Below are 12,238 nucleotides of genomic sequence, written 5' to 3' on the forward strand. Positions count from 1 at the left end.
TTTCAAAAACTTATTGAATATATTTAAAAGGTGATCCTAACACTGTTGCTTTATATCAAACCCTCTTTTTTATTTTTTTTATTTTATTTTAGTGCTTCATTTTATTATAGAAATAGACTCTTTCAAGAGGAAATTCTATATGTAACTCAAGAGAGCCTTTTTCAAAAGAAAGTGTTCATGAGGTTAGGTGAAGAATGATAAAGATAGGTTTTTAATGAATAAAAGATAAGAAGCTATACAAGATATGAAACTGTGTTGAAGGAACCACAGGTTTCAATAAAGTCATAAGCATTGAGGAGCCTTTGTCAATGCAAAGATAAATTCAATTTGTTTTTTTTTTTTCCAGAACTCAGTCTAGTAGGAGACAAAGGAATGTGACTAGACAATTAAAAGGCAATGTTATAATTCCAGTATAAGATGGCAGACTGACCACTTGAAAGCATTTACTCTATGTCCTGAGTCTACTTTCAAATGATAGATTTCAAACATTAGAGTAGCGTGTTTTAAAGTATAAGTAGTTTATTCTGAGGACAGTGAGAAACACCATCAGATGAAACACATCTACACAATCTGGGAGCAGGGAGAAGAGAAGCAATATGGTTTTATAACAAACTTAACCGACAGAATGCATATGTTACTATTATGGAAATATAAGTTATCTGATTTGCATACCTTTATACATTCATTGTTTATATTTCCAATTGCTCCAATAAATCTGCCAATAAGTATCAACTATTGTTCCAAGCATCCAAACCTGATTTAGCTAATACTTTTTAAATTTTCCTGTAGATCTCCTTCTCATTGCCATCTTTCTCCTTCTAACACCCATATCACTCTAAATAAATTGGTAAACAACCCAAAGACTGGCAGAACAGACATGCCATAGTTAAAGAGAAGAGTCCACATGGAAGTGGGTAGGAAGGGTAGAGTTGCAGTCTGGAGAAAACAAACTGACCTATGGGACTGTCTGAAGGAAGGAGAAATGCTGCAGTGAAGGAGAGGGGGGGAGGAACAGATCCCACCATTTGCACCCAAAGCAGGGGGGACCCACACAAGAAAGAGAATCCCCATGATATTTGACTTTGAAAACTACAAGGGCTTAACTTCATGAGTCCTTACAATCAGTGGGGCTTAACATCTGAAACTTTAAAAATCAATGAGTTTAGGGAGGTTGGGGTACCAGGTGGTGGGTATTATAGAGGGCACAGCTTGCATGGAGCACTGGGTGTGGTGAAAAAATAATGAATACTGTTTTTCTGAAAATAAATAAATTGGAAAATTAAAAAAAAAATCAATGAGTTTGGCTCTGGAAGAGCTAGACAGTGATAGGAGATTGATTTCCCACACTTAAAGAGACAGCATAATAAATAGCTCTTCTGAGATAAAGCATAGGAGCAGCAGTTTGAAAAAAATGTCTGTGTAAATGGGAAGGAGCATGTGTTAGAGGATCAGGGCTCTTTCGCAGATTACTCCAAGAATAAAAGAGCTAGCAGGTACCATTCCCGACCCTCTTCCTCCCAACAGCCTAGATACATAGACTCCTATAGGAACCAATACAAAAGGAACACTCTCCACTAGCTTGCTTATAGTGTACCCCAAGTTTATATTCTCCTTTGGACCTGCTCTAGTCAGGGGTTGATCCAAAGAGATACCACAAGCATGGCTGTGTGCAAGCAGCCCCAATAAGGGACAGTACCACCCCAATATGACTCCAGCCCTGGGGAGAGGGGAAAAAAACCACACACACCAGTTTGACTGTGTCCCCACCTGTGGGCTAGAGCAGACATCTAGAATGACTGTAGGACTTGCCCACAAATGGAAGCTTCTCAGGGAACAATACAGGAAGAGACCTGCAGTTCAGTCCCAATGAAACTCTGTAAAATGTTGGTCTGACCCACCTCAAGCCCAAAGTGTCCCTAACTGGCCCACTAATAACACAGGGACCACCCCCTGCCCACAACAGGCAAACACAGCCATTTCAGATGACTGTACTAAAGGCAAACACAGCTCAGTCATAAGAGTAGAGTGCATGAAACACACATAGGAAGCACCCGTGAAAAGCCAGTTTCTGGTGAACAGAGAACATTGCACTACAGGGCACCACAGGACCTCTTCTTTATAAGACCACTACTTTCAAGAGCAGGAGATATAGCTGAATTTCCTAACACATAGAAACAGACACAGAGAGTTAGACAAAATGAGGAAGCAAAGGAATATATCCCAAATGAAAGAACAACAAAATCCCAGCAAGAGAGCTAAATGAAACAGAGATAATGTGCCTGAGAATTTAAAGTAATAGTCATATAGGTACATATTGGACTTGAGAAAAGAACGGAGGATCTCAATGACCCTCAACAGAGACAAAACAAAACAAAAAAATGATCAGAGATGAAAAATGGAAAAACCGAAGTTAAAAATATTCTATCGAGAGAATAAATAATAGGCTAGAGGAAGAAGAAGAGTAGATCAGTGACCAGAAGGACAGAGCAATGGAACAAGCTGAACAGGAGAAATAAAAAGAATAATAAAAATAGATTAAGGGAACTCTGTAATGCTATCAAGCATAATGACATTCACATTATAGGGATCCCAGAAAGAGAAGAGAGAAAAAAGGGGGCAGAAAATGTATTTGGAAAAAAAAAAAAAAATACTAGCTGAAAATGTCCCTAATCTGGGGAAGGAAACGGAAATCCAGATCCAAGAAGCAGAGATCCCCCAACATAATCAACACAAGGAGGTCCACACTGAGACACATAGTAATTAATATGACAAAAAATAGTGATAGAGAATTTTAAAAGCCAGGAAGAGAAAAAAAAAAAAAAAAAGGAATTATATACTGAGGAAACTCCATAAAACTATCAGTTAATTTTTCAGCAGAAACTTTACAGGCAAGAGGAAAATGGCATAATGTTTTCAAAGTGCTGAAAAAAAAAAAAAGAGCAACCAAGAATACTCTGTGCAAAAGAATTTAAAAAAAAAATACTCTATGCAGCAAGGCTATCATTCAAAATAGAAGGAGACGCAAGGAGTTAACCAGATGAACAAAAATTAAAGGAATTCATCATCACTAACCCAACCCAGTAAGAAATGTTAAAGGGATTCCTTGAGTGGAAAAGAAAGAGTATAAGTAGGATTAAGGAAAGTAGGAAGTACAAAAGCAATATAATTAAGTATATCTATAAAAATCAATCAAGGAATTCACAAAATAAAAGGATGGGAAATATGACTCTATATACCTAAAACATTGGGGGAGGTGAGTAAAAATTTAGTGCTTTTAGAAGTTTCAAATTTAAGCAAACATCAACTTAATATAGACTGCTATATGCGTGAGATATTGTATATAACCTAATGGTAACCACATCATATATATGTGTGTGTGTATATACACACACACAATGTACACACACACGATGGAATATTACTCAGACACAACAAATGAAATCTTGCCATTTATGACAACATAAATGGATCCAGAGCGTATAAGGCTAAGTTAAATAATTCAGAGAAAAGCAAATACCATATGCTATCACTCACATGTGGAATTTAAGAGACCAAAGGAACAAAGACAAGAGAGACCAAAAAGCAGCCTCTTAGTTATAGAGAACAAACTGATAGTTACCAGAGGGGAAGTGGGTGGAAGGTTGGGTGAAACAGGTAAAGGGGATTAAGAGTACACAAATGGTGATGAACACTAAGTAATCTACATAATTACTGAAATCCTCTATTAATACACGTAACAATGTGTCTTAATTATAATGGAACTAAAATTAAAAAGCAAACGTTTCTCATTAAAAAATTAGAAAATTTAAAAAAAATAAAAAAATTTTAAAAAATTAAAAAATTAACTTTTTGAAAAATAAGTGGATGATTAATTTCTTTGAAAACATGATGATGTGGTAAAATGAAAACAGAAAAATTAATTCAGCCATGACTATTATAATATTCTGTTTGAGTTCTATATAGTCCTGATATTTTCTCTATAGTGAAGGAAATATACTATTTTAGTGTTCACCAAAAAAATATGTAAATCAAATCAATTTATATGAGTTATAAGGTTTAACACTGAAGAAATGATGGAATGTAAGTCTGGCCAACAGAGACAAAATAAAAGTTGTAGGTATAAATTAGAGAAGTTGAGAGATAACAGGTGATTAAGGAGAATGAAGAAGACATATAAGAGCACCGGTGTCCTCATCTCATAAAACTGGAAGATATATGGTATATGGTTGGTGGAATGAAATACTGTTGTAGTAGAGGTTATTTGAATTTCCTGGGGAAATTAGTGTAGTTGCTAAGAATAGTGTTATAAACAGTTGTCTAAAACAGTACTGTCCAGTTAGGACTTTCTCACCCCTAATAGTGTACGGAGTGAAACAATACACAATGTGATACTTTGGTTATAAATAAGCTCAAATAAATAGGTGAAAAAATGGCAAAACATTTGATATAAACATTAACATCAAACATTGGTCATAGGAGAGATTTATGCACCAGAAAACTGACATCAAAAGCATGGAGAGCATACACAATGTAATTTTGGGGATGAATGCTATTTATTTCATCATAAAATATGATGCTTTGCATTCTTTTACTATTTTTGATCTTTTTTTGCTACTTTCACTTTTCCACCACTATAATTTTTAGTTTGATAAAAAATGTCTTACGGTAATTATCAAGGATATGAAGCAAATAGAACTCAGATACTGTCAATGGAATTATAAGATGGTACAGTAAGTTTGGAAAATGTTTGTTTAATTTCTGCTAAAGGGGATGTAAATAGATGTTATTCTCCAGAAATTCCGTTCCTAGATATAGAAAAGAACTGAAATAATATGGGACATGGACAAAAACACTTATGGGAACAATTTTTAATAGCCCAGAACTTGGAAGAACCAAGAGTCCAACAACTTTAGAATAGAAAATAAATTGGGATTTATCCATTTTATCAAATGCCATCAGGCAAGAAAAGGATCAGGCTAGAACTACAGTTAACAGTACGGATGAAGATGGAAAACAAAATGTTGAATGCAAAAAGCTAGACACAAAAGATTACATAATTTATTATTCCATTTCATAGTTCAAATAGGTAAAACTAATATTGTTAAACATCAGGGATATGGTTACATTCAGGGAGAAGGTAATAATGACTGGAAAGGGACTAAAATGGGGGATCTCTTGCAGTGTTGATAGTATTTTATTTCTTTATGTGGATAAAGATGGTCTGCAAAACAACTTTAAAATGTATCTTAACTGGGATTCAAAGTATTCAATAATTTGATATGTTTTATTTTTTAATTTAGTTCTATTTTATTTTAGGGAACCTGGGTGATTCAGTCGATTAAACGTCTGCCTTCAGCTCAGGTCGTGATCTCAAGGTCCTGGGATCAAGCCCTGTGTTGGTCTCCCTGCTCAGTGCGGAGCCTGCTTCTCTCTCTCCCTCTGTCCCTCCCCCACACTCATGCTCCCTCTCTCTCTCTAAGTAAATAAATAAAATCTTTTTAAAAATTTTTATTTTGGGCTAGAAAGAAAAACCAGAGACTTGGGCCTTCAAACTCTTCTGCTGTGTATCATCCCTAGCCTGAAATGTATTACTGTCAAATCAGAGTTAGTGTTCTTCACGATTAGCCTTTCAATGGGTCAGAAGTCTGTGGGGAATGAAGTTGCCAGAGTTCAGGGGCTCCATTTTTCACTCGCCTAATGAGGTGAATGATAGACTCTGAAAGAGACCAGTCGACTGATTTCTTGGCAAGCAGCCATTATGAACTCCTCATTAGAGTGTCTCTCTCAGGCTTTCCTAAAGTCAGATGATCTGAATTTTCTGTCTGACCACTGACAAGTAAGCTAGTCATGGTTTGCTCAAAACTAATGTGTCTCTTCTTCTCTTCCTGGTGGATTACTATAATTATGAGGTACAGATGTTTATATTTTCTAAAAATAGCAGTTTTCTCCCAGGTAAATTTAATATGCAATATTTGTATCTGCAAAATAAAGATCCAAGAGCATTCTCTTTGCAGATCTTTTCTGAATTTTTGGACACTAGAAAAGAAATCCCATGGCAAGGAATGTGAACTGAGATACTGGAAAGGTGTAATTCTCTCCTCCTCTTAATTAGTAGTGTTTAGCTTATTTATTCCCTGCATGGTGCTGCAATCCTATTCTGTCTGAGGTACATAAAGGATTATTTTAGTGAGCATTTCTTATAGAGCTGATGTGGTATATTAAGACTTTCATCATTTAAAGCCATCTAGCCTGGGCACCTGGGTGGCTCAGTGGGTTAAAGCCTCTGCCTTCGGCTCAGGTCATGATCCCAGGGTCCTGGGATAGAGCCCCGCATTAGGCTTTCTGCTCAGTGGGGAGCCTGCTTCCCCCTCTCTCTGTCTCTGCCTGCCTCTCTGCCCACTTGTGATCTGTCTGTCAAATAAATAAATAAAATCATTAAAAAAAATAAAATTAAAGCCATCTATCCAATGACTTCTTTCATCTGATTAACTCTTATCACGAAAAACTCTTTTCAAATTCATGTCCTTAACAATAGCAAAATAATTTTAATGTAATATCTTTTTAAAAAAAGACTTATTTGTTTATTTACTTGAGAGAGAGAGAGAGAGAAAGAGAGCATGAGCAGGGGGAATGGCAGAAAAAGAAGAAGCGGGCTCCCCACTGAGCAGAAAGCTTGATGGGGGACTAGATCCCAGGACCCTGAGATTATGACCTAAGCCAAAGGTAAATGCTTAAGCAACTGAGCCACCCAGGCCCCAGTTAATCTAAACTCTTATTTCCTGACAGAACAGTTTCTTTTAACAACTCTCCCACCCCCAGCCCCTGCCAAATGTTTAAGACAGTGAGGAGGAGGGAGGTCAAGATGCATTTACCCAAGGTATGGATGTTTTCATTTTATTGGCCTAGTTCCTCTGTATCTACTTCCTTGTTCCTGAGAGAATGGATGATTTCTGATTGATTGATTGATTGATTGATTCTAGTACTATCTCCTCTCTCAATGCAGTTTTACTCTGGTTGCAACCAATTCTTCCCCAGGATTCACCAGGCCTGTCTGTGGTAACTTCTCCTAGAAGTTTTAATGAAGTTTGACCTTCTCTTTTATTTTCTGTACTAAACTATTTTGTAGTGCTGCTAGAGGCAGTTTAATAACAGGTAAGTTTCACCCCTAGGCTGATTGTATTTCAGTAGAGGTTGAAGTGATCTCTGTATGTCAGGTTGTTAAATCTGTAAAAAGCTATGTGATCTTTCAAAATGAAAGTCAGTACATCAAGGCAATATAGTTCTCCTTTTTCTTTTTATGGACCTTTTTAAATCTTTCTTCAGGATGGCTCTGAAATACCAACAATGACTGCTTTTTTCCCCCTCACTCACATGTGGTCATCAAATATGCAAATAAAAAATTGTCAAAATAAAATATTCTTGTCCTAAGCTTTGCAACCTTTCCAAGGAACTTCATAATTTAGTGCCTCCATATGGACCTCTGGGGGATTATTAAACTGTGGTTTCAGTACTTTAATATATATTCACTTAGCAATGTTCTTCAGGTCTTATTTTAACTTGTTTCTTCAACATTCACCACAATTGAAGGTACTTTTGTATGCTAGCAGATTATATGTTAGCTGATAATATATGCAGATTATGTATGTTAGCATATATATATAAATATAGCAGCTTTATATATGTGTATGTGTACATATATAATACCTAGACTCTTTTCTTAAGTCTGAATCACTTCAGACTTCTTTCTTCCCTCAGAAACCTACTTAATATAATAGCACTCCAAGAAAATTTATACTTATTTGGTTATATTTTAATAAATGCATAATATCATTTTGCTCAATTATTTGATGTCTATTAAATACAAACTATATGCCTACTATGTAATCAGTTAAAAATGGAAAAAAATGAATTATAAAATTACCTTGGTAGGTACAGTTTCAGTTTTATTAGATCGTGTTTCTGTTTTTTTAAAAGATTTTTTTATTTATTTAACAGAGAGAGAGAGATCACAAGTAGGCAGAGAAGCAGGCAGAGAGAGGGAGGGAAGCAGGCTCCCCACTGAACAGAGAGCCCAATGTGGGGCTTGATCCCAGGCTCCTGGGATCATGACCTGAGCTGAAGGCAGAGGCTTAACCCACTGAGCCACCCAGATGACCCTAGATTGTGTCTCTATTTTTTAACTGCACCATTCCTGGAATGTCTGAGATCACTATACCATTATATTATATATTTGATAAGGTCTCTGATTCCTAAAGTTTATGAATACCAACTGATTGTCTGACTTTGTAAGTTAGGATTCTGTACTTCAGAATACTTTAAAAACTTCCTATGATATTAAAAGTTACATCTGGGTCCAGACTGCATGGTTCTTTACCATATCACAGGTTAGTTCTTAATTATCTTATAAATGAATTATTGCAGTCGTCCCTTAAAATATTTTTCTAATTCTATTCTTTGTGTACTGGTGCAATGGACAACATTAGGTTGGTGGGCCAGATTGCATTATTCTGAGAACTTCCTCCCTCACCCACAGGGTTGGACCCTAAGGAGCCATGCTTCTGCTTTATAGCCCTGTCCATGGTGGGGCAGTGGACACATGATAAGATTAGCCAACCGGAGTTTCTTTTCCCAGCATTTTGATTGTTAAATGTAGAAACTGGGTACCTCAAAAACTTTAATGACAATATATTAGAAAGTCATATCCATTAACACTCACAGTTGAGTTCTTCACAAATGTCTTAATTTCTGTACTTCCCAAGGGCTAGTTTTTTCACATCATCCTTTGAGCACATAAGATACCCCAATAGTTGGCTGATGTATCCTTTTGCACAAATTTTTGCAATCCCTCCCTTCCAGAGATGGATTCACTTTCCCACCTCCAAACCTATATCTTGTGTGTCATTGAGATTTATTTTGACCAAGATATGACAGTGTGCCAATATACCCACATCATATACAGTGGTTAAAAACTAATTTCTTTAACAAAATATAAAATGAAGATTACTCATTATTTGCCTTCTAATTTTTTCTTTAACTTTATTGCTCAAATTGCTTGATTCTTACTATATTTCCCAGTAATATCAGATTGCTTATAATGAAGCATGATGGCTATACCTTATGTTGTTTCTTTTAAACTTTCCTTCCAACATTATTTAGAGTAGCTAAATGTTCTATGTTCTTTAGATTCCTTGTTATTTCATTCAGAATGTGTTCTTTGAAACAGATCACCATGTTCTTTATCAGTTCTCACATATTTGTCTATTTCCATGTTAACACAATGCATTATATTATAATTATTTTTAGGGTTTGATATCTCCAATGAGATTTTAGCTTCGGGGCTGTATTCATTCATCTCTGTGCCTAGCACAAAGTAAATTATAATAATTGTTTGTGAAATCAAGCTATTATGCAATTTGATAATCTATAATATAATAAAGACTGAGGGGGAAATGAAGAAATCTATTTATACTTAACCAAGCCACTGCTATAATTTGGGAAGTATCATGGGAATTTTGCATTATACACATGTAGAATGAATATCAAGCATTATTAATATGCTGTATGGCAGAACTACCTAGCTTGTATTTCCCCTACATGTTTTTCATACTCATAAACTATTATTTCCCAGAGCTTTGCTGACTGGTAGCCTAGTGGCTCAGTGCATCTCATTGGTCAAGGCATAAGGTATATTCGGTTAATAAACCAAGAGGCTGTCAGAAGTGAAGCACTGAGTAGTTCTCTGTCTTACCAGAGTCCTAGAAAAGTTAGCTTTCTCTAGCTACTTGAATCCCAGGAGACTTCATAAAGGGCCTACATGCTATCCTCAAAGGGATGATGAAAGTTATCTTGAATTTGGAATGGATAGCAAAAAAAACCCAAAATATTTATTGATGATCATATTTCAACTACCTATTTAAGTGAAGATAATAGTTCCTCTATATTTGTCATACACACCAATAAATGAGACCTTATTAAATTCTGCAAGTACCAATTAAAAGTCTACTAAACTCTTTTTGGCTTATTTTATGACTGCTGCTACTACCACCACTGCTAACAATAATAAATGATAAAGCTGGGATAAAAGCTAACCTGGAAAACATGCTGAGAAAAAAAGCTTTATGCTAGGGTTACTCCACGCATGGTGTGTGTGGGTTAAAACATTTTTTTAAAAGATTTTATTTATTTATTTGACAGAGAAAGAGTCACTGAGAGAGGGAATACAAGCAGGGAGAGGGAGAAGCAGGCTTCCCCGCCGAGGAGGGAGCAGGGAGCCCCTACATGAGGCTCCATCGTAGGAGGCTGGGATCATGACCTGAGCTGAAGGCAGGCTCTTAACGACTAAGTCACTCAGGTGCCCCTGAGTTAAAACATTTTAAATAATCCATTTCTAACAACAATATTGGTGAAATAGAGGAAATGGTTTAAAATATAAAATTCATTGATTTATTTTTCAAAGTCTATTTCTCATATACCCTGTTATAAATTCTGAAAGTATAAAATTCCCAAGAAAGGTAGTTCAGGTAAACATATTGGCACCAATTACTTAAAAAATAAATATTCATTCACTTTCTAGGGCTGATATATGGACAAGACATCAAACTGCTTCAAGGGCAATATTATTATTAACCTTATAAATGTATGGTTCTATTAATTACAATTTTATAAACATTTAATAAAAGCTCACCATTAAAATATTATTTTATCCATAATGCATGTTGTTTTTTACTCAGCTGCTATGGTAAATAACAAAATCTTACATTCTTTGAGGGATGAAAACTTGAGAATATTTGTCTTAAGAAATTGTTAATTTTATTTTATTTTATTTTAAGATTTTATTTATTTATTTGACAGAGAGAGATCATAAGTAGACAGAGAGGCAGGCAGAGAGAGAGAGAGAGAGGGAAGCAGGCTCCCTGCTGAGCAGAGAGCCCGATGCGGGACTCAATCCCAGGACCCTGAGATCATGACCTGAGCCGAAGGCAGCGGCTTAACCCACTGAGCCACCCAGGCGCCCCAAGAAATTGTTAATTTTAAGCTATATGTATCTCCTCAGTGTTTAAAGATATTACAATCTCCTTTCTCAATTAAATGCTGTTACTAAATGTTTTGAATCCAAATGCTCCTGTTTGCTTTAGCATATTATAGAATCATCTTCTCTAAGCAACAATTGTCTTCCCATGGGCATCAACCTTTTGTTTTTTGCCAGTTAATGAGTATTTAATAATCTGTAGCATACTAAATCTTGTTTTCTCCAATTCTGAAATTAAAACAAAAATGAATGGAAGTACATTTTAATCCTACTTTTATAAAGATTATGTAAGTTAATTCTATAACTCAATACTTGAATTGCCTAATTAACAACAATATAAATACATGTATTTGCCAAATTATAACTGGGAATATGAACTGTTTATATACATCAATGAAGTTGATATAGGTATAATTTTTGGCTTTTAGGATAAAATATCAATTCTGACAATGGTTTAAAGTAACTTTGAATTTGTTCTTTCAAGTATAATCCTTTAGTTTTTAATGGAAGAGTTTCAAGTAGGTGATGGGTGCAGTTTGTTACAGTAAAATCATTAGTGTATTAATTTGTAGATACAGAGATGTATATTTTGAAAAGAAAACCTTTTCAATGTTTTGATAACTCATCACCTAACTAAATATGCAACTATCTTTTGGAGAGAATCTAATTCACAATCCATGAACAATCTTTGTTGGCCAAGGTCTCCTCTCTCTCTTATTGCACACAAAAGGTCATGGGTCCTATTTTTCAAACTGAAAGGCACTAATGATCAAAATAACTGTCTAATAGCCAGGAACTTTGGAAATATGTAGCTATTTCCTTTTGAAAGCAAATATTTGCAACTTGACTAAAAATAATTAATACTCTCTAAATTGCTTTTAAAGACCGAATACGTGATTTTTTTTTAAAGTCTGTATACATGATTTAAGTCATCGGACTTCACGAATATATAAGCATGAACTTGCTTATAAATTTATTTGTAAGGCACTGGAAGAGGTTCCTACAAAAGTTTAACTGACTTTCAGGAAGCTTGGAAGGGAATCTTGTTGGTCAATGAACTAAACCATAGGCAGATCTTAGGGGAAAAGAGAGAAGGGCTTGGAGAACATATTTTGCAAGAGGGTAAACAAGATGATGAATATGTCACTTATCTAATGAAAATAGACCAATGTGTGAAAATGCAAGCAAGTAATAAATGGGATCAGGATT

Source organism: Neovison vison, chromosome 2, assembly GCF_020171115.1.
Source record: "Neovison vison isolate M4711 chromosome 2, ASM_NN_V1, whole genome shotgun sequence".
In the NCBI taxonomy this organism is placed as follows: domain Eukaryota; kingdom Metazoa; phylum Chordata; class Mammalia; order Carnivora; family Mustelidae; genus Neogale; species Neogale vison.